The sequence below is a fragment of the Podarcis muralis genome, chromosome 1 (assembly GCF_964188315.1).
Source record: "Podarcis muralis chromosome 1, rPodMur119.hap1.1, whole genome shotgun sequence".
Classification (NCBI taxonomy): Eukaryota; Metazoa; Chordata; class Lepidosauria; order Squamata; family Lacertidae; genus Podarcis; species Podarcis muralis.
The window spans coordinates 79,941,455-79,964,415 of NC_135655.1; the positions used below are offsets into that span (position 1 = coordinate 79,941,455).

General features: G+C 43.2%; 1 protein-coding gene and 1 long non-coding RNA gene across 8 annotated transcripts in view; one reads left to right on the forward strand and one right to left on the reverse strand.

The window, feature by feature from the left end:
- SYT7 (synaptotagmin 7) overlaps positions 1-22,961 on the forward strand; it is a 228,479-nt gene that overhangs the window by 35,946 nt on the left and 169,572 nt on the right. The gene's annotated exons all lie outside the window — the stretch shown is intronic.
- Positions 12,668-15,614, reverse strand: LOC114600671 (uncharacterized). Its single transcript, XR_003707617.2, has 3 exons — positions 15,515-15,614; positions 14,231-14,304; positions 12,668-14,095 (listed from the first exon to the last, which is right to left on the reverse strand). It is a non-coding gene; the product is annotated as an uncharacterized LOC114600671 (long non-coding RNA).

Below are 22,961 nucleotides of genomic sequence, written 5' to 3' on the forward strand. Positions count from 1 at the left end.
ATAGAATCATAGAATCATAGAATCATAGAGTTGGAAGAGACCACAAGGGCCATCGAGTCCAACCCCCTGCCAAGCAGGAAACACCATCAGAGCACTCCTGACATATGGTTGTCAAGCCTCTGCTTAAAGACCTCCAAAGAAGGAGACTCCACCACACTCCTTGGCAGCAAATTCCACTGTCGAACAGCTCTTACTGTCAGGAAGTTCTTCCTAATGTTTAGGTGGAATCTTCTTTCTTGTAGTTTGGATCCATTGCTCCGTGTCCGCTTCTCTGGAGCAGCAGAAAACAACCTTTCTCCCTCCTCTATGTGACATCCTTTTATATATTTGAACATGGCTATCATATCACCCCTTAACCTCCTCTTCTCCAGGCTAAACATGCCCAGCTCCCTTAGCCGTTCCTCATAAGGCATCATTTCCAGGCCTTTGACCATTTTGGTTGCCCTCCTCTGGACACGTTCCAGTTTGTCAGTGTCCTTCTTGAACTGTGGTGCCCAGAACTGGACACAGTACTCCAGGTGAGGTCTGACCAGAGCAGAATACAGTGGCACTATTACTTCCCTTGATCTAGATGCTATACTCCTATTGATGAGGCCCAGAATTGCATTGGCTTTTTTAGCTGCCGCGTCACACTGTTGGCTCATGTCAAGTTTGTGGTCAACCAAGACTCCTAGATCCTTTTCACATGTACTGCTCTCAAGCCAGGTGTCACCCATCTTGTATTTGTGCCTCTCATTTTTTTTGCCCAAGTGCAATACTTTACATTTCTCCCTGTTAAAATTCATCTTGTTTGTTTTGGCCCAGTTCTCTAATCTGTCAAGGTCGTTTTGAAGTGTGATCCTGTCCTCTGGGGTGTTAGCCACCCCTCCCAGTTTGGTGTCATCTGCAAATTTGATCAGGATGCCCTTGAGTCCATCATCCAAGTCGTTGATAAAGATGTTGAATAAGACCGGGCCCAAGACAGAACCCTGTGGCACCCCACTAGTCACTCTTCTCCAGGATGAATAGGAACCATTGATGAGCACCCTTTGGGTTCGGTCAGTCAGCCAGTTACAAATCCACTGAGTGGTAGCATAGTCAAGACCGCATTTTACCAGCTTCTTTACAAGAATATCATGGGGCACCTTGTCAAATGCCTTGCTGAAATCAAGGTAGACTACATCCACTGCGTTCCCTTCATCTACCAGGCTTGTAATTCTGTCAAAAAACGAAATCAGGTTAGTCTGACATGACTTATTTTTCAGAAATCCATGCTGACTATTGGTAATCACAGCATTCCTTTCTAGGTGCTCACAGACTGTTTGCTTAATGATCTGCTCCAGAATCTTCCCTGGTATTGATGTCAGACTGACTGGGCGGTAATTATTTGGGTCCTCTCTTTTCCCCTTTTTGAAAATAGGGACAACATTTGCCCTCCTCCAGTCTGCCGGGACTTCGCCTGTTCTCCAGGAATTCTCAAAGATGACTGCCAGTGGTTCTGAAATCACATCTGCCAGTTCTTTTAATACTCTTGGATGCAGTTCATCTGGCCCTGGAGACTTGAATACATCTAGACTAGCCAAGTATTCTTGTACTATCTCCTTAGTTATTCTGGGCTGTGTTTCCTCTGCTGAATCATTTGCTCCAAATTCTTCAGGTCGGGCATTGTTTTCTTTATCGGAGAAGACTGAGGCAAAGAAGGCATTGAGGAGTTCAGCCCTTTCTGTGTCCCCTGTTTGCATTTCACCATCTTCTCCTCTGAGTGACCCCACGGTTTCTTTGTTCTTCCTTTTGCTACGAACATACCCATAAAAGCCTTTTTTGTTGCTTTTAACCTCTCTAGCAAGCCTGAGTTCATTTTGTGCTTTAGCTTTTCTGACTTTGTGTCTACACGTGCTGGCTATTTGTTTGAATTCCTCTTTGGTGGTTTCCCCCCTTTTCCATTTTTTGTACACATCCTTTTTTAATCTTAACTCAGTTAAAAGTTCTTTAGATAGCCACCCTGGCTTCTTTAGGCACCTTCCATGTTTCCGTCTCATTGGTATTGCCTGAAGTTGTGCTTTTACTATCTCCCTCTTAACAAACTCCCAGCTATCTTGAACTCCCTTTCCTTTTAGTATTACTGTCCATGGGATCTCACCCAGCACTTCCCTAAGCTTTATGAAGTCGGCTTTCTTAAAGTCGAGAAATTGAGTCCTAGTATGCTTGGCTGCTCCTTTCCGCTGTAACACAGGTTGTTACACAGGGAGGGCACCACTACTGCGAAGGCCCTCTGCCTGGTTCCTTCCTTCCAGTATAGCCTTCCATATGGCCATCTGAGGTTGTTGTGCAGTTCCCAGCACTAAAAAAAGTGCTGCCACCCTTTCACTTTCCATCTACTGCTCTTGCTTCCCTTTTGTAGTAGGGGGCCTGCTTTTTCTTTTTGATGCACTTTTCATGCTTCTCTCTCTCTCTCTCTCTCTCTCTCTCTCTCTCTCTCTATCGGTGTGTTGGCTGCCACACCCATTATCTACCTCCTTCAATCTTCACTGCCTCTGTTCCTGTTGTTTTCTTCCATCTTTTCGCACGCACATTCAATCAGCCTCCTCTTGCTGGTGTTGTGGCTGTTGCATGGGGCTGCCTGTGGCCTGGGGCTGAGCTTCCTGTTCGGCACTCTTTGTTGCAGGGGATGGCCTGCTTCCTCCCCAGGAGAATGCTGCACATCCCAGCAATTCCCTTTGGTGAACCCATGGCTTACGCAGAGCTGTAGAACAAAGCTCTTTCTTTCTGAAGTGTCCCCCCCAGCTTTGGATATGTATTTGAAGCTACCTGAGCTTTAGTGACAGGTGTTTGAAATTCACCGAAACGGACAAGCGTGAGCTGATTCCATTCTCCCCCGTGAGTCTGTCCCTGTCAGCTTCTGTCTCCCTGTTGTGTCCTCAACAGGCTTAGTCCCCTGGGGCTGGAATGTGCATGTGGTTGGTCCCCCCCCGCTTTTTTTTTTTGCAAAGGTGCATTCAAGTGGACAGCATCATGCATGAAACACGACTACAGTCCTGAAAAAGAAAGTAGAAAACGTGTGCCACTGGGATAGGACTGACTGAGCATCTTTGCGGACTCATGCCCGCTATTCAGGCTTGGTTCCACATTTATAGTGCCTCAAGATAAGCTGCGTCAATCCTGGAGACGGTCATAGTTCATGCAAGTTTTCTGGTGAGGTCTTCATTGTGAGAGTAGCTTTCTGCAAGGAAAGTGTTCCCCCAAGGGAGGTAGTTGCCTGGAAGTAAACTGCCTCCATCATACTGCGTATTTCTGATGGTAAATTAATGTATTGTAGCAGGAGTACATTTGCAAAATTATTTCTAACATTTGGTTTGTGTTGTTATATGTAGACATACTACTATATGCGTGTGCATGAGAGAGAGAGAGAAATTAACAGTGCAACCCTATGCATATGTACAGTGGTACCTCGGGTTAAGTACTTAATTCATTCTGGAGGTCCGTACTTAACCTGAAACTGTTCTTAACCTGAAGCACCACTTTAGCTAATGGGGCCTCCTGCTGCCACTGCGCCGCCGGAGCCTGATTTCTGTTCTTATCCTGAAGCAAAGTTCTTAACCTGAAGCACTATTTCTGGGTTAGCGGAGTGTGTAACCTGAAGCGTATGTAACCTGAAGTGTATGTAACCCGAGGTACCACTGTACTCTGAAGTATGCCCCACTGATGCTTATTCGCAATGATACTTATTCCCTGGTGAATTGTTCATAGGATTGCACCCTGATAAAACCGGTGTTGGGGGCTTTTTAATGTTAAGTTTGCCTGTGGTGTCTTTAGTTGAGTATACCTTCTGTCTTTCTTTATGCTCATTGAAGAAAAGAACATTGCATACAGGGGTGTGAAAGCTTGTTCTTGGCGTGAGCATGTATGCCTAAGGTGAGGCCTTTTATATACAGTAATTCCTCATGCAATATAGTTTGTGTCAATCTTAACTTTTTACATGGTTCATTATGGAAGATGACGGCATCAGTACATAAATGGAGATCCCCATTATGAACTTTCTTGGTTGACCCTGGTCTAGCTTTTATCTTGAAGTGTCCTGGAAGGCTTCCTGAGCTTCTCATTTACTTTATGTAAAGATCAGCACAGTAATCTGGTTACCAGCAAGCTTAAATAACATATCCTGTAAAAAGAATGGGTTCCAGATAGACTATGCTAAAATAATCTTAGAATTCAGGAAGCACACAAAGATAACCAGTTTGGCCATTTCTCACTAGGGTTATAGCCCTTCAACTCCCAATTAAGTAGAGTGAACAAAATGGGAAATAGGAGCTTGTAGGAAGAGACAGTAGATGCAGTGATGGCCAAACTTGGCCCTCCAGCTGTTTTGAGACTACAATTCCCATCATCCCTGACCACTGGTCCTGTTAGCTAGGGATAATGGGAGTTGTAGTCCCCACACAGCTGGAGGGCCAAGTTTGGCCATCACTGCCAAAGGAATATAGGTGTTATGACAAATTACTCATCTAAAAGACCCCCCTTCTCCATAACCAAACATTGGCTCGAGGCAGTACTTAAACCATGGATCTTCATGATTGGCTAGCTCTTAAAGCTCCAACATGGTCCCCCTTGTCACTCTGCAGTCTCAAGGACCAGCCTGATCCTATGCTTCGCTTCAGGGCAGGTATACCCTACTCCCTCCCTTTCTTGCTTTGCTTTAGTGACAAATATTACATTCACTTTCTCTTTAGGCTTTTAATAGGGACTGGATCTTTCTTTTGTTCTTTAGATCAAGGTGTGTATGTACTGTGTGTCTCGTTGCCTGCTTATATTTGTAACTTTACTGTCTGAAGAAGCATCTAGATACTTGGTCACTTTCATGTAATAAACCAGTCTTTCTTTATTGCTCTTATGGGCATAAGGTTAAGGGTAAATGCACGTTCATAATGAACACACGTTATAACTCTAGCCAAAAGCCCTAAAATTATTGGTAGTGTGCGTTGGAAGGAGTACACATGGGTTCATTCACACACCTTGCACTGCTATGTATGTGAATTACACCAGTGAATAATAAATTATTATTAGCCCTTACTAAAATCTAACAGTCTGTGTTAGTTTATTTGGGTTTGTATGTATGACTACAGCACAAAAATGGGTAACTTGTATTAGGTGTACCCATACCGTACAACATATAGACAACCATGTGCTATTATATAAGGTTGTAGCAGTGTATATGGTTGCTTTAGGTGTGTACACAAGCTAAACCCATCTGACTGTAAAATTGCCTGTGATCTGAAGCAGCTGAAAGCACCATGCCTTAATTAGTGTGTTTATTTTTGGGTGTCTCAGTAAAGTCAACACCAAGCAACATGGAGCCTAGTGGTTTCTATTCCCCAGGTGAGATTGCAGCAATGTATGACTAAAACAAGCCTGTTCACAGCAGCTGTGCAAGTTGTGCTGGTTGAAGACTTTTTTTGTTGTTTAGTTGTTCAGTCGTGTCCGACTCTTCGTTACCCCATGGACCAGAGCACACCAGTAACATGCATAATTTAAACTGTGTGTGGTGGGTACAGACAAAAAATGGCATTACCTTGTTCTTTAATCCCTCTTTTGCCAATCATTCCTTCTTCCTTGCTATGTATTCAACTGCAAATGCGATGAATGTATGCCAGGCATCCCGAAACTCGGCCCTCCAGCTGTTTTGGGACTACAACTCCCATCATCCCTGACCAGTGGTCCTCTTAGCTAGGGATGATGGGAGTTGTAGTCCCAAAACAGCTGGAGGGCCGAGTTCGGGGATGCCTGATGTATGCTGTTCTACAGGGGCTCTCAGTGACGGCTTGGCAATCAGCCCATGAACCATGTTTCATTAGATATTTGTGACCAGCATTTACACTGAAAGGAAAGCTAGAGATGTAAGTCCAGGCAGGCTTAGGGTTACCTCTAGGGTTAGGAGGGCAGGAGGTCTAGACATTTCTGCTGTGGGTATGTTGTGACCGCAACATTTGGCTGGTTCTCCAGATATGTACTGACAAGTGACAGTGTCATGGACCAGCAGGAGGATTATTGGCATGGGGCAAGATTCTTCTTGCTTGTTTACACCAGCAAGTCAGCATAAAATCCATTGATGTTAGTGGGGTTGAACTGTTATTGTTGGATCAGGAGAAGCAGTGAGTCAGGCACCCTGGAGACGAAAGATGGAAAATCCTGGAGCTGCATCAGTCCTGTCCTGTTAGCCAAGGGATCATGAATAGTTGTCAAGAGACAGGGTTTTCCATTTCCTGTTATCTGCTGCAGGGGTTGTGCACAATCATTAGCATCTAGGAACCCCTTTTGGCTGCTATGTTCATCTGCATGTTATTTCCTTTTGTGCATTCTGAACAGCACATCAGTTGCGCTGCCTATGTGAGATTCAGCCCTAGTGCCCATCAACACAATACCCAGGCACATTATACAGTTACAGCAGCAGCTGTGTGGTTGAAGTGCCTGGATTTTGCAGCTACCTTTATAAAGCTTCAAAATTCTCTGTGTTGTAATGTCCTATTAGTGTGAAATTTGGCATAGAGAACCTACCTGGTGAAAGGCATAATCTGACCAACATTCAAAGAAATTGGGTGCAGAATGGCTGTCTTTATAGCTGTGTGTTCTGCTGCAAATGCTGGTGAATGGTTTTCAGCACCACAGGGGGCCTCGGTTCGGTGAAAGTCTGGAAAGCAGCACATGAATCCATGCTTTGTTATGAGAAGCTGTAAAAATGTGTTTACTATTTACATGTTGCGGAAGTTAAAGAGGGTGCTTTAGCTTACAGTGTGAGTGCCCTTTGGTGCATGAGTGAATCTGTAACTCTTCTGTTACTTAAATGGAAGTTTTTTTGTTTGTTTTTACCCTAGAATGTGAACACATAACATCAAAGATGGAAAAGGGAACTTCTGTGCAGCTGTGCCATTGTTGTATTGTTCAGGCTATAGTGCTAAGCTGCTTGGGGGAAAAGCGAGGCATCCCTGTTGTGAAATAGAGTCAGGGGCTGTTCTAACTGGGCCAGCATGCTTTTCTGTTCTAGACCTAGTGACTTTTAAAGTACAAGAACAGAAATAGTGAAAATATGTGATTTCAAGTGGTTTGTCTATTCTGTAGCCCCACTTTTGACCACCCAAAAGTATATTGGCAAGACAGGTGTTGCCTTTGAAACTAACAGTCAATTATCCATCCTGGTTGAAGAATTCTGGCAAACGAACAAAGACAACCCTGATGGGTTGTTCCTGGAGCTGTAAAGCCTATGGAAAACATCTGTTTGACGTGTACCTGCCCTTCAGCTGCTACTGTTCCTTTCATGTGCCAAGTCATAATAAGCAAAACCTACTGATGATAAATGTCTTTTGAGCATCATGACTGCTATTCTTCCTAAACCAGCTTACCTGTGTTAATGATATTTCTCCTGTAGGAAATGAAATTATTACTATAAATAACCCACAGGAATCTTCCATAACAGTCCTAAAGCTACATAGCTTTTTGCTGTGTGTCTGCTTGTGTTGGTTTCCTTTAAAAAGACAGGCTATGGTATTCCTCATGGCCTTTGCAACTGAAATCTCAAGGTGCGGCTCAAAGTGGGTGAGAAGTAATCATTTTGATTTCTGCAGGGAATCCAACTGCAGCAGCTGGCCATATAGACCCCCATTCTTGTTGCCAATTTAGTAATTCAAGACAGGAACTCTGTACTTTTACTTTTACCTTTACCTTACTTTTGAACCTCTTTATTATCTCAGTTCATGGCAGTGTGTCTATAAATAGCATTTGTTGTTTTTTTTTACACACTTGTTTATGTGTTGATAGTCTTATGTTGCCTAATAGTTTTTCATAAGTTTACTTCTGGTTTTGCCACTAAATTCAGCAGCTGTGGCCTGAATCTTAGATGTCTGAAGCGGTGATAGTTCAGATGTTAATTAGGAAAGACATTATTGTTCAGGGATAGTCAACATGGGGCCCTATAGATGTTCTGGACCTGAAGTCATATCATTCCTGAGCATTGATCTGAAGCTGGGGCTGATGTGAGTTGTAGTTCAAAACGTTTGGAAGGCACTACATTGGCTACTGCTGTTAGCCTATAGCAGTGGTGCACGTTTTAGATAGCTGCTACACCAAAAGTTAGTCCACTTCAAGCAGGTCTTATCTGTGTCTTACAAAGAAAATAAGTCCTCAAGAAATATCTTTTCAGGAAAAGATATAACACCCCCCACCCCATTATTTGGGTTAATTTCCCAAAATCAAAACAAAGGTGCACAGGGGAGTCGTACTGTACATTTATTGGAGGGTGGGTGCCAGCCTGCCTGAACTTTCTGCTGGCAAGGTGGCTTAAGACAGCACAGCAATACTTAAGCTGCTTTCTAGTAACTTTCTGGTGAGTATAAATTGCGTCCTTAAATCATATTTCTATAGTTAACTGCCAGCTGCTTTGTGGTTTTGCTGCTCAAAAGAAATAACCTGCTTGGGTTGAAAAGGGTGGAGCTGTGTTGCAGAACATAAATGAAGGCTTTGTGATTGTTTTGGATATTGAACTTGTGGGCAATAAATGGCTCTGTGATTGGGGCAATAAATGGTTCTGTGATTGCAAATCAACTATTTCTTATTTAATCTCAGTTTATTGACAGAGCTGTCTTGTTATATATGAATAACCTTTCTTCTTCTTATTTTTTAAAAAGATATATGAAGGCACCGCTTAAGTTGTTCTTAGCAGCTGCTTATCGGTCTTAATTATCTCTAGTTTTATGTTGGCAGTTTATTTTAGTTTTGATAGGTTGAAAGTTCTGAAATTTTAATTATTTAGTGGTGATTTTTGCTTGTGATGTTTAATATAGTAGGTAAGAATTGTAGGTATAATAGTTCAATTACTGATTATTGGTGATTAATTTTGCCGTTTTAAAAAGTTATTGTCAACTGTGATGAGGAAAGAGGAGAATGGAAAGATCTGAACCGCATGGTATGTTCTCATTTGGCAAATTAAAAATTCAGAATGATTCCTTATTAAGACCTTTCATAGAGTCATAGAATTGTAGAGTTGGAAGGGACAACAAGAGTCATCTAGTCCAACCCCCTGCAATGCAGGGTTTCCCCCCTCAACGTGGGGCTCAAACCCACAAACCTGAGATTAAGAGTCTCATGTTCTACCGACTAGCCAGCTGTAACAGGGTCAGCTGAAAGACCATGCAATCTCCAAATGCAAATAAAATTATTTCTGCTTTTAAATAAAAAAGGCTGCTTTTTATTATTTAATAATTTATTTAATACAATTAATATACCACTTTGGAAAAACCCTCAAAGTGAGTCTCAACACCAAAGTGTTCCCAAGGCTGTTTACAATAAAAAGAAAAGCACAACAATAAAACAAAATATCAGTTCAAACATTAAGACCAGTAGCGGTGCAAAAATACATTCAGTACTGTATTAATGCTCCAAGCAGACTCTATAAATCCACCCCCGCTTTAAAAGCTGGGAGAAGATATGAGTTTATACTAAACAATATACAGTGATACCTCGGGTTAAGAACTTAATTTGTTCCGGAGGTCCGTTCTTAACCTGAAACTGTTCTTAACCTGAAGCACCACTTTAGCTAATGGGGCCTCCCGCTGCCACCGTGCGATTTCTGTTCTCATGCTGAAGCAAAGTTCTTAACCCGAGGTACTATTTCTGGGTTAGCGGAGTCTGTAACCTGAAGCATCTGTAACCTGAAGCGTCTGTAATCCGAGGTACCTCTGTAAGGGCATCAGTGATGTGGCCACCACTTCTTCCTGGGGGAGGAAATTTCACAGGTAGGGCCTTCTCAGTAATTGCACCCCATTTCATCTCATGTTCCCACACAATGAGCAGCACTTGCCACTGGGACATTGAGCAGGGCCCCCTCAGCAGATCTAAGAGCTCAGGCTAGCTAGTACGAGGACAGCTGTTCTGCCAAATACCTAGGTCCCAAGTCATACAGGGCTTTATACGTTAAGCTTAACATATTAAATTGGGCCTGGTAGCGTATAGGCAGCCTGCCAGCCAACATCTAACCTAAACAGAATAGAGGTTAGATGGCATCACACTGAACTGACAGCCAAGAATCTAGCAGCAGCATTCTGCACTAGCAGCAGTTTTTGGACCATATTCAAGGGTAGCTTTATGTCAAGGATATAACAGTAATCAGTAGCTGGTTTGGGTAATTATAGCATACAACCATTGTCTGAAGGCTTGACTATTGGAAAACCATGCCCACCTCTTTGCCAGGTTAATTACTTAGTTTCAGACTTTCTAATTTGTGCTCTATGGATGTATGTTTGTAATACCATGTTTACTGATGGGTCAGTTGGCAAAGAAGCTTTCCCATGTGCTGTTCAACATAAAATAAACTTGGTTGGATTGCAAAGTGCTATTAAGAGGAATGTGGCACTTTATGGAATATGATATTGGTCCCAATAATCTCCTTCCATCTCTTTAACCATTTAGAGATTACCCTGTAACCTCACAGGCTGATTTCTCTTACCCAGTTATTGCAGCTTCAAAGCAAAATGGAAATTTGGCTCCTAACATAAGAAAGTCACACTTGTTATGTCTCTATTCTTGCTACTCTTGTGACCTTAAACTATTTTATTGATTGATTGATTGATTGATTGATTGATTGACTGCCCTTAAGCCAAGAATCAAAGGGCGGTTTACCATATATACAGTAAACACAAAAATACATACCATAGTAACAAACAAACAAAATACCACGCCCACCCACCCACAGTTTAAAAGGCCAAAGGCCTGGGTGAAGAGAAATGTTTTCCCCTGGCAGCTAAAGATATGTAATGCAGGTGCCAGGTGAGTCTCCCTGAGGAGAGCATTCCACAAATGGGGAGCCACTTCAGAAAAGTTCCGTTCTCATGTTGCTGCCCTCCAGACCTCTTACAGAGAAGGCACAGGAAGAAGGGCTTCAGATGACGATTGCAAGGTCCAGATCAGTTCATATGGGGAGAGGTGGTCCTTGAGGTATTGCAGCCATGAGCCATTTAAGGTTTTATAGGTTTAAACCAGCACTTTGAATTAGTCCTGGAAGCTAATCGGCAGTCCTGCAGTCATGCCAGGATCGGTGTGATATTGCAGTTGAGCATGGGTAAATTATATTTGCCACAGAGTTACGCCATACTTATCCAGTCCAAAAAGATCCAGGCAGATGTATGTCTAGCAACCTCAAGATTATAGCCATTTGGTTTTCTAAGAAGTGATTCCCCCTCTCACCTTTCACAGTTATTACAAGAGGCAACTGGACTTTGTTGTTGACGACACAACAGTCATCTTTGTTGTTTAAACTTTTTTAAAAAAAACAGAATTGGGAATATGGAAAGTATTTTTAAAAATCTCTTGTGAATGAAAGATCTCTCTATATATTACTAATCGCCTCTGCATTGAAATATGATCTTCAGGTGTATCATCAGGAGCAAAGCTCTGGCAGGCAATACTGAGTTTGATGGACCAGTGGCCTGAAACTGGAAGCAAAAGGTTCCAGTCTCCTCACACCAGAGGGAGCAGAGAGTACCCAAACCCAAAGTTCACTGCTGTGTGTTCTCATTATGGTAAAATATGATTTTGCACGACACCTGAACATAGCCAATAACTTGAATCCAAACATGATTCCTGTGTCATTGCAAACTTAAGCGGGTGTTGGCTAGATTATATTTGTGTTAAGCTCCCATTACCAGTCTGTTTTTTACTGTAATGTTTTGTTTGAAGAGTCAGTAGCTTACGTAAATTTGACTTGAGTTTCTGAATCATGATACTGGGATTAAAGGCTGTTGAACTTGTGGCCTGGCATGTTTGGAAAAGAGAGTGGAAATGCCAGTTTAGAGATTGTTCCATTTATTCCATACTTACCTTTTAAACTATCTGGAGTACAGAAAGTGATAATTAAATTAGCTGCTTTAGTTGAAGTTGGTGGTAAAATTAGGGCCGCAAATTATGCTTTTAAGTATGAATCTAGTGCCAAGCTTAAAGGTTTACTGTAAAGTTGTGCTCTACATAAATCATGCACTGGGTATGCATTTGGTACGCTATCCTATGCAAAGGTAAACTTAAATTCTTGGCTCTTCAAACTCAGCATTGCCTGCCAGCCAGGAGCGTAGGAAGGGGGGTGCGTGGGGTGCAGACCGCCCCGGGTGTCATCCTGAAGTGGGGTGACATTTGGTGCCTCCCTGCGCCGAGATCGGCCCCCGGGGAGGATCGCGCAGCCGCACCGATCAGCCCTGTGGGCAGATCGCCCTGCCCCTTGAGCAGAGTGCCCCGCCCACAGGTACATGGCATGTGTGCCGCTCCAGGTGCCAGAGTACCCAGCTCCGCCACTGCTGCCAGCAGTTCTCCAGAGTTTCAGTCTTTTCCAGCCCTTGCTGGAGCTGCCAGGGACCTTTCACATGGAAAGCATATATCCTCCCACTGAGCTGTGGTACAAAGCACATCAGGACTCACAGTTTTTCTTCTGCTGTGTAGTATTTATTTGTGCATATGCTGATATATTTTGCTTGCATCTCCTTTCATTGCTATGGCCTTTGGCTCACTTGCAAACTGCCACAATTCCCCTGAGCCCAGGAAGAGGCTTCTGCCTTCTTGCTAAAGACTTGATTTCAGGACAGGGCTAAGTGAGCTCTCTCTCTCTCTCTCTCTCTCTCTCTCTCTCTCTCTCTCTCTCCAAACCACATTCTTCCTGAGAGCTGTTTTTCACCAGGTAGAGGTCGGCAAGGGTCTGTCAGCTTGTGGAACTGTCCAGCAGAAACCAAGAATGTTCAGAGAGTGACCTTCATTTCAACTTGCCAGACACTATCTCATGCCTCTAGCTTTTTCAGTTTGGGCCATGGTCTTGTCATTTATCATCTACTTAACCAGGGAAAGCCTGCCCTTGGGAGGCCTCCAGGGAAAACATGAGTGCTTCAAGAATTAGTACTGGTGCTTCAGGTGATAGCATCCTTTTTCCTGGCATCTGCATGCTTCCTCTTTGCTTGCATTAGTGCTTGGAGGTATTATGATGACATCCCCCAGAAGGGAAGTAGCTGCGAAGAGAACCTCCCTCTTAATGGTCACTTTTGTTCCTATGTTTGGCATTAACCCTGGAACCTTAGCTAAATAGACATGTAGCTATCTGGCCATGAAAATTCCTCAGGGGCTCTGGTTTATTTACAAAAGAAAAAGGGGGGAAAGCCTGTTAAAGTTGCCATTTTTACTGTGCTCCACATGGAGTGTGTAGCATTTTGCTGCTGGATCAGTCATGTCCTGGGCTGCTATGAGATGCTGACTGCTTTTGTTCTCTGTTTAGCCACAGCTGGCAAGGTGGCAGAGGAAGGGCATGTGGGATAATCACCATTGTGTTTGTTGCTCTCCCCAATAAAGGAAGGTCTTGTCTACAGTGCAGCTAGCATAAATATGCAAGGTATCCATCTGGGGTGGGCATGCAGAGCCTTTGTGGGTGGCTTTCTGCCCTCTTCCATTGCTGCTAAATTAGAGGAGAGCCCTATGCAGTGACCTATCCTGTGCAAAAACGGTTCTTTTCGTACTTGAGCGGAGTGCTGAGGAACAGGACTTTAATTCCTTCCAAACCTTTAATCCGAGTTTTGGAGGGCATTGTTCATGAGAAGCAATCTAGTGAAATTCGAAGTGCCTGAGCCCTTTGCAGGTATGGCCAAGGAACAAAGCAGTCTCTGTGCAAAAATCCACAAAGCAATGGAAGCAAGAAGGAGAAAGTGATGTTATTTCAGTTCTGCCAGCTCTTCAGAGCAAAAGAGGCAACCTCAAGAATATTCCTCAGCTGGAAGTGAACTGAAGAATGTTTAATGTGCCAATAGGACTTTGGTGAATTTATCATGCTTAAAACAACAACAGTAAGGTTCTTTACAACAACCTTATCAAGCAGGTCACAGGATTCTTATTTCTCAGTTCAAGAATTGAGATTAAAAAAATACTGACTTGCCCAGTACCACAAAAAAATCCATGGCAGAGGTGGGACTTTGTTCTGTGTCTGCCCTCTTCACTAGCCACTGGACCTCTGCAAGTGTGGCTAAGACCCCCAGATTTCTAGAAGATTTGAAAAGATCAAGGCAAAATTGCGTCTCCTTCCTGCACATCAAGCTTTGCTATGGAAAGGGCCCTAGAGGAAAGAGAGAACAAGAAACAGTAATTTTGTTTTCAGTGCAAGTGAAAAGGAAAGTGGAAGAAATCAATGTGAGCCTGAGAGCAAAGGTCACAAGCATGACCAAAAGACACAAAACTGCTTTCTATGTACCTGTTAGGATGGGAACAGCTGTTCTTTCAGAGAGGGAGCTATTCTCGTTGAGGAGCCATTGAATAGCCATGCAGCTGCAGGAGAGAGGGAATAATTTATATTAACCATGCCAGGAAACCTTCTTGGGGAGTGAAGAGTGTTGGGAAGACAAGTGGCCAATTATGCTTCAAGAGCTAAGAAATATGTGCAAGATTTCCTTTGGGAGTGGGGCAGGAGGTGATTAGGTAATGCCTTGGTCCCATTGCAAAGGACTGCATGTGAGCTTTAATCCACAGGGTAGAGAGAAGCATTTAGAGGGGCAAAATGAACCAGCGTTCAGGACTACAACACAATAAGTGGTGCTGATGAAAGAGGCATTTGTGGCGGATGAGGTAAATGTGTATCCCTGGTGGCAATTAAAGGGGCAGAAGTGAGACACCAGTGTGTCCAATTAAAGAGTTAACTCTGCTGTAGGAGCCACCTGCCCTTTATGTCCTCATGGAACAAGAAACACAAATGAGCTTGTTCTAATTATCCCTCTGGCAAACATACACCAGCAAAGAGACAAGAGTGTCTGTCATCTCTGGCCTAACCCAGACTTGTTTCCATGTGGGAGGGAGGGTGTGGGAGGGCTTGTGCCTCTACCATTTGTCTTGAGCTCACGTAAAACGCTTTTTACTTGCCCCTGTGTTTGCAAACCCAGGAGCTGGGAAAGCAAGCTGGAAAAGCAGGTGAATGAAAAGGCAAGGAGACAATGCCAAGGAGACATTGCATGTCTGAAACTAATCCTTGGGTTGTGTGTGTGAGAGAGATCCCTGCTACTCTCTGCATGGCCTTATGCTGGATGGTACTATGTATGGCTTGATGCCCTTGTCACTTAAAACTCTCCTCTTGTCCCAAGAGGTCTCTCTAGTGCTTTTTCTGGAAATCCAAGAGGCTTAGTGACCTGTATTTCTGCCTCAAAATTGAGTTGTGGACATGTCATCTAAAGCCCTAAGCTATTCTTTCAGGTGCATAGAGATAAAAGAAACAGGAAGATTATCTGTTGGAAACTCCCACAAAAACTGTCAGGGGAAAAATGTATTTGTAAATATAAAATAAATATATACTGTATTTTTCGCTCCATAAGACGCACCTAGTTTTTAGAGGAGGAAAGGGGGAAAGCCCTGTTTTTTTGGGGGATCAGTTCACAGCTGTGCAGCTTCTTTTGCAAAGGGGAAAAGCCCCTTTTTTGAGGATCAGCTCAAAGTTGTTGAGCTTACTTTGCAAAGGGAAAAAATCCTGTTTTTATGGGGTTCAACTCACAGTTCTGAAGATTCTTTAGGAAAGGAAAGGGAGCCATTTCTACAGTTTCCAGACAGATAATCTAATCAACCAGTCACATGTCGCTGGGGAAACAAATAGCCTCCGTCTGCAGAACATTCAACATTGGAGGCCTGGGCAAGGGGGCGGGGCCAGAAAGGGAGCCAGCAATCAACCACACATTCATGCCATAAGACGCACAGACATTTCCCCTTACTTTTTAGGAGGAAAAAAGTGCATTTTATGGAGCGAAAAATACGGTAATAATTATATCACAGTCCAAATGTTCCAAACACTTGACTGACATAAGTCTTAGCCAACATGGTGTCCTCCAGCTGTCTTTGGACAGCCCTAACCAGCAGGGCCATGCTGGCTGGGGCTGATGGGAATTTTAGTCCAAAACATCTGGAGAGCACCAGGTTGGGAAAGACGGACTTACATTATCTCAGTAATCCCTTAAAACTGCCCTGCAAAGTAAGCCAGTAGTATAGTATTATCCCCAGACTGAAAAGTATGAGAGACCAGCAGATTGTGTAATGTCCCAGTCAATGAGTTTCTGGCTGAGCAGCAGAAATTTGAACATTGGATGCCACAACTCACACACTTTCCCGCCATGCAACTTGCTTGTTTGTGATGCATCATGAGCCCCATCCCTGAGCCATCACCCTTTTACCTAACTAGAATTGGTATTTCTATGTTAAATCTGTACCATCGTTGGGCTGTCACACAACCCGGTGTACAAAGTTCAGTATACAATTATTGTGTCATTTTGCAAGAGGCTTAGTGCAAAATAGATGGCACCTTGGCCCTTTATTTTAAATCAGATAAATAACATGAACAATGGTTTTAAAGGTCACCTTCCAAATTCTGGCTTTCTGAACCTTTGGTTGATTTGTAGTCATACTGCTACACTGTTTGAAACATATTTTTAAAAAGTTATGATGATGATGATGATGATGATGAAGAAGAAGAACAAGCAAGTGGTAGGTCCTCTGTGTGGGGAACACGGAGAAATGCTATTGGGTGACACAGAAAAGGTGGAACTACTCAACACCTACTTTGCCTCTGTCTTCACCCAAAAGGAAAGTGATGCCCAACCTGGTGATAACAGAGTAAATGATATAAGGAGGGCGCTGCAGCCCAAGTTAGGAAAAGAGGTAGTGAGGGAACACCTAGCTACTTTAAATGAATTCAGATTTCTAGGGCTTAATGAGCTGCATCCAAGGGTACTAAAGGAACCTGCGGATACAATTTCAGAGCCTTTGTCTATTATCTTTGAGAATTCTTGGAGAACCGGTGAGGTCCCTACAGACTGGAGGTGGGCAAATGTCGCCATCTTCAAAAAGGGGGGAAAGGAAGACTCAGGTAACTACTGACCGGTGAGATTGACACTGATACCAGGGAAGGTCCTAGAACAGATAATTCAACAGTTGGTCTGTGAGCATTTAGAAAAGGAAGCTGTGATTCCTAAGACCCAGCATGGGTTTCTCAAAAATAAGTCATACCAGACCAATTTGATTTCTTTTTTTGATGGAATTACAAACTTAGTGGATCAAGGAAATGCTGTGGACATAGTGTATCTTGATTTCAGTAAGGCTTTTGACAAAGTCCCCCATGATATTCTCGTGAGGAAGCTGGTAAAATGTGGGTTGAACAAGGTAACTGTTAGGTGGATTTGTAGCTAGTTGACTGACCCAACCCAAAGAGTACTCATTAATGGTTCCTCATCATCCTGGGAAAAAGTGACAAGTGGGGTGCTGCAGGGTTCTGTCCTGGGCCCATTGTTGTTTAATGTCTTTAGAAATGACTTGGACGAAGGAATTTAGGGGATGCTGATCAAATTTGCAGATGACACCAAACTGGAAGGGGTAGCTAATGCCACAGAAGACAGAATCAGAATTCAAAATGACCGTAACAGATTGGAGAACTGGGCGCAAGCTAACAAAATGAATCTCAATAGGGACAAATGTAAGGTGCTGCACTTAGACAGGAAGAACCAGATGCACAAATATAGGACGGGGGATACCTGGCTTACTAGCAGTACATGGGGAAAAGATCTAGGAGTCTTGGTGGACCACAAGCTTAATATGAGTCAACAGTGTGATGCAGCAGCAAAAAAAAGCTAATGCTATTCTAGACTGCATCAACAGAAGTATAGTGTCCAGATTAAGGGAAGTAATAGCACCACTCTATTCTGCCATGGTCAGACCACACCTGGAATATTGTGTCCAATTCTGGACACCACAGTTTAAGAAGGATGTTGACAAGCTGGAATGTGTGCAGAAGAGGGCAGCCAAGATGATCAAGGGTCTGGAAACTACCGGTAAGCCTTATGAGGAGCGCTTGAAGGAACTGGGTATGTTTAGCCTGGAAAAGAGGAGACCGAGAGGAGATATATCTTCAAATATCTTAAGGGCTGTCACGTGAAGGAGGGAACATGCTTGTTTTCTCCTCCTCTGGAGGGTAAGACTTGAACCAATGACTTCAAGTTGCAAGAAAGGAGATTCTGACTAAACATTCGGGAAAAACTTTCTGACAATAAGAGCTGTTCGGCAGTGGAATAAACTCCCATGAGAGGTGGTGGACTCTCCTTCCTTGGAGGTTTTTAAACAGAGGCTGGAGGGCCATCTGTCATGGATGCTTTAGCTGAGATTCATTCATTGCAGGGGGTTGGACTAGATGACCCTTGGGGACCCTTCCAACTCTAAGATTCTTTGATTCTATGACCTTGTACTGATTCTACTGAGTTTCCTTAGAGAGACTGTTGCACCAAAAGATCTGCTTTAAAACAGAAACAAACAGCCATAACAGATATTGAGTCAGTGACTTCAATGACCTGTGCACGTAATGAGATTGCAAAAGAAGTTGTTGGAATTGGGGTTGAAATAGTGTACTTGCTAGTGTCTATTAAAAGTGGTTTTAAAATGCTTATTGCATACTCACATCAACCGTGAGAGAACTTGCCCAAGGCCACCCCGTGAGCTAGGTTCCCACATGTCCCCATTTCCACATTTTCAGGAAACACCTATGAACAGGAGCAACACGTGTTGAGTCTTCAGCTCAGAGCCATGGTGCACCACAAGATAAATTACATTTGTACGTGGTCGAATGAATAACTAGGCAAGAGACCAAAGCTTAGAATTAAAGAATTTACAGTTTTATTACAGGAGAGCAACATGTAAGTAGTTATGGAAATAAAAGGCTAATTAATATTTACACTGTTTTGCAGCAATGCATATCTGCAGGAGAGCGAGGAACAGAAGTGTAAATATTATTTATTCTGAGAAGGAAGGAGTGGGAAGAAACCTTTCTTCAGGGGTTTGCAGTGAATCACCCTCATTAGCAGGACACTGGGGTTGTTTGAGTGGCCAGTTGTGAGGAATGATGGGAGCTGTAGTCCAGCAACACAGTTCCCTGCCCTTACCTATAGTGACATCAGTGAGTCCTAATATTACTGTCATGGGTGACAGAGCTTCCTCTGTCAGGGCTCTGAGCAGGTCAAATCAGGATGTTCCTGGGATTACTTGATTAGGTTAGAGCTCAGGCACGAAAGCAGGGTTCTGTGTTTCCCAGAGTTCTGGTGCAACTATGCAAAGCTAGAAAGAGGCTGTCTTTGATCAATCTAAATCAAAGCCAGCAATTTCAAACAAGAGCCTTCTGGTCCTGAGTGCCTCAAGCCACTGCTTGCTATACCGTTTACAGGCAATATGGGGATTTTCAGAGCCGAGGTGCTCGGGCATACTTAAAATGACAGCAAGACTGAGTGGCTCTGTAACACATGCATGGCAGAAATCTGAACCCATTTCTCCTGCAACCAGATGAAATATAATAACTCTAAGATACAGGAAGCGAGAGGACAGCACCTAACTTCAGACATATATTCCAAAATTCTTACAAGTGCAAATGTTGCTATACTACACTGTAGTAAATGATTCCTCAATACTTTTCTTGGAATAAGTATTACTGAAGTTTTGGATTGCGCACATGCAGTGTTCCTAAGGCAATAGAAACCATTATAGTAATACACAGCATTGCTCGATTTCTTACAGTACCCCATTAAGGTCCGACCCCATCCCATACTTCTATGGGCATGTAGCCCATTGCATTGCTGTACTGTAGGCAAAGACCCAGTTCTGTGAGAGCCAGTGTGGTGCAGTGGTTAAGAGCAGTGGACTCGTAATCTGGTGAACTGGGTTCGATTCCCCGCTCCTCCACATGCAGCTGCTGGGTGACCTTGGGCTAGTCACACTTCTCTGAAGTCTCTCAGCCTCACTCACCTCACAGAGTGTTTGTTATCGGGGAGGAAGGGAAAGGAGATTGTTAGCCACTTTGAGTCTCCTTAGTGATAAAGCGGGGTATCAAATCCAAACTCCTCCTCCCCTTCTTCTTCTTCAAGCCCATTCATTCTTAGATTCAATTTGAATTTGGAGGGATATGTGAAATACAGAGTACAGAATTCAACGATGTGCTGTAATCGGGCTTTTTTCAGCCAAAACTCACCAAAACTCAATTCCAGCACCTCTCAGGTGGGCACCACTGCCATTCTAAGAGAACAAGGGAGGTGTTCATGGTGAGTTCTGGCACCTCTTTCCCTATAAAAATAGCCCTGGCTATAATGACTATTCCACCAGCACAAGCAGTTTTGATTGCCAGACAGAATGATCTCCTGTGTCCTCCCCCCCCCCCCACATGCTGTTTCTGGGGGTTCTCTCAACCACCTGGAGCTGATTGGGGGTGCAGGAGAAGGAGAGGGGGGAAAGACCTGTTGTGCTGGCAGGACTTGTTGCACTGGTTCCTGCCAGCACAACTGTTCAATTGAATCCAGCCCAGAGACTTGTCATTTCTTCCTAGCCCTTAGAGGTGCCGCCTGAGGTGATGATTATACGGGTGCACTTGCATAAAGCTGACGGTTGTTTTAAATTATTTAGGTGTGTTGGTACAGAGCATATAAAACAACATAAACACAGGTGCACGCACCCATATTCACCAAGTTTATCAGGTACGTGTACAGACACATAAGGTCGATGATAGCAATTTATTTCAGAAACAACTTCTTTTTTTGCCTATGCTCTATTTTCAGTAGTCTCCCCGTACCCCATTTCCACTAGTCTCCAGGGCTGCCAGGAGCCCCAGGAGAAGTATTTTGTTTCCTTTCACACTGTGCTGAGCAGAGTTTGGCTGCTGCGCTTTGTTACTCCTGAGCTAGCACAGGTGTGAAAGATGTGAATTCATAGCACACCAGCTGAAACCTAAAAATATACACAGATTTATTGGGACAAGCTTGGCAAAGAAGGGAGAGGCATTTCGAGGCCCAGAACTTGGCACACAGCCTCTAAGGCCTTTCAGCATTAAGACATGGCCAGCAGTGAGAAATGGGCAAATCTGGGCTGAAGCAAAATTTTGTTTGAATTTCCCACACTGAAGAAGCAGGACAGCTTAATATACTGCACAGTCCTGCTGGCTCTGCTGCTGGCATATGGTAGTAGCATCAGGTAACCTCAAGAAGTATTCAGGTGTATTTGCATCTAATCATAAGTGTCTTACTATGTGTTAAAAGAGAGCAAAACTAAACTCTAAATAAGGTAACCTAAATCCGACAGAAAAAGAAAACCTGTGACCTGCATAGATTATGCAAATTGCCAAGTTCTGTATAATTTATCTTGTTCTTGCTCGTCATTGGAGTGAACAAGGAGCTATGCAGTGCATCAAATCATTGCCCCCTAATGATCGGAAGCTTTGCTCAGCCACCAGCGAAACATCTAGATACTTCCTTTTTTACAACAAAAGAAGATCTCTGGAAGCTGAACTCTGTATCCTTTAAAACTGAAACATTACCCTAGGCCTAGAACTTATAGCTTTCAGCCCTCTGGGGTAGCTGTAGCTTTCGTAGTGCATTCATTTTCAAAAGTCCATGCAATTATTATGTCATATTTATATATATATATATATATATAGAGAGAGAGAGAGAGAGAGAGAGAGAGAGAGAGAGAGAGAGAGTTTAGTGTGCAAAATGATTTTCTGTCCTGATGGAAAGAGCCAAACCAGGCATGACATGGGAGATCCATAAATAGAAACTTGCATAAATATTGAAATACTTTAATACCGGCCATAGGGAATGGAGGGAGGAGAATGCAATATGGTTTAGAACCATGAGGCTGGAGCTGGAGGGCTGGTAGCACTTTTCCATGCTATTTTCTTGATGAAAACTCCCCCAAAGCTTCTATTTGCACTTCTGCGTAAAACATACAGGCACTCATATAATAACTCTCAGGTTTCGATTGTATGCTTTGGGAGTGCCCTGTGTCATTGTTGCCCATTATATTATGTCAACATAAAATAATGCCTTTTACAGTACTGCCTTTTTCTTGCCCTTGTCTCCCTAGTTCAGTGGCTAGGCTGGGCACTTTCTTACTTCCACTGACTAGGAACAGAACAGCTTAAAGAAACTGAACTCCAAAACTCTAGTCCAGTCTGCCTGTCAACCTAGGAACAGAATGCTCTTGATGAATTTGCTTGTATACTCCCCAAACAGTGAGAAATTTGGGAGTACCCCAGGATGAGAAGAGTGGCCACATTTTAAATTGGCACTAGCCAAGGTGCAAGTGGGGTTCATTGAGACAAATGCAATTGTTACAGATAGGTAGCCGTGTTGGTCTGCCATAGTCAAAACAAAACAAAATTTGTGTATGCCATCAAATGCCAACAGTGTCCTTCAGCTCTCTATATTGGACAAACAGGCCAAACTTTACGCCAAAGAATAAACGGACATAAATCTGACATCAAGAATCACAAGACAGAGAAACCAGTAGGAGAACACTTCAATCTCCCAGGACATTCTATACAAGATCTCAAAGTAGCTGTTTTTCTACAAAGGAATTTCAGAAATAGACTGGAAAGAGAAGCTGCTGAATTGCAACTCATTATCAAACTTAAAACCATGGAGAGACCTGGTCTGAACAAAGACATTGGATTCTTATCTCATTATACATGACAAAGCCATTTTTCACCTTCTCACCCCTTGCTTTTTCCTGTAAGACCTATTGCAGTCGTTAAGAGTCGTCAACAGGCTCATCACAGCTATCTGTCAATCACCCATTCCCACCACCCTTCTGAGTAATACCCCTCCCCACCTTCTCACTATATAGAAGGATCTGGCAACTTCTGTTTCAGTGTATCTGAAGAAGTGTGCATGCACACGAAAGCTCATACCAAGAACTAACTTAGTTGGTCTTTAAGGTGCTAAATGCAATTGTGTTACAGATGTATAAATGTTTCTAAATTGCTTTCTGTCTTTTGTTTGCAATGGCAAACAATAAAAATGAAACTCAGAGTATGTTGAATAAGTTTGAATACACACTGCTGTGCCCTTCTGAATGCAAAGAGGCAGAGATTGTTGGGGAAGGAGAGCATGCATCTTCTGGCTTCTGTGTGAGATTTTGGAGAAGCTGTA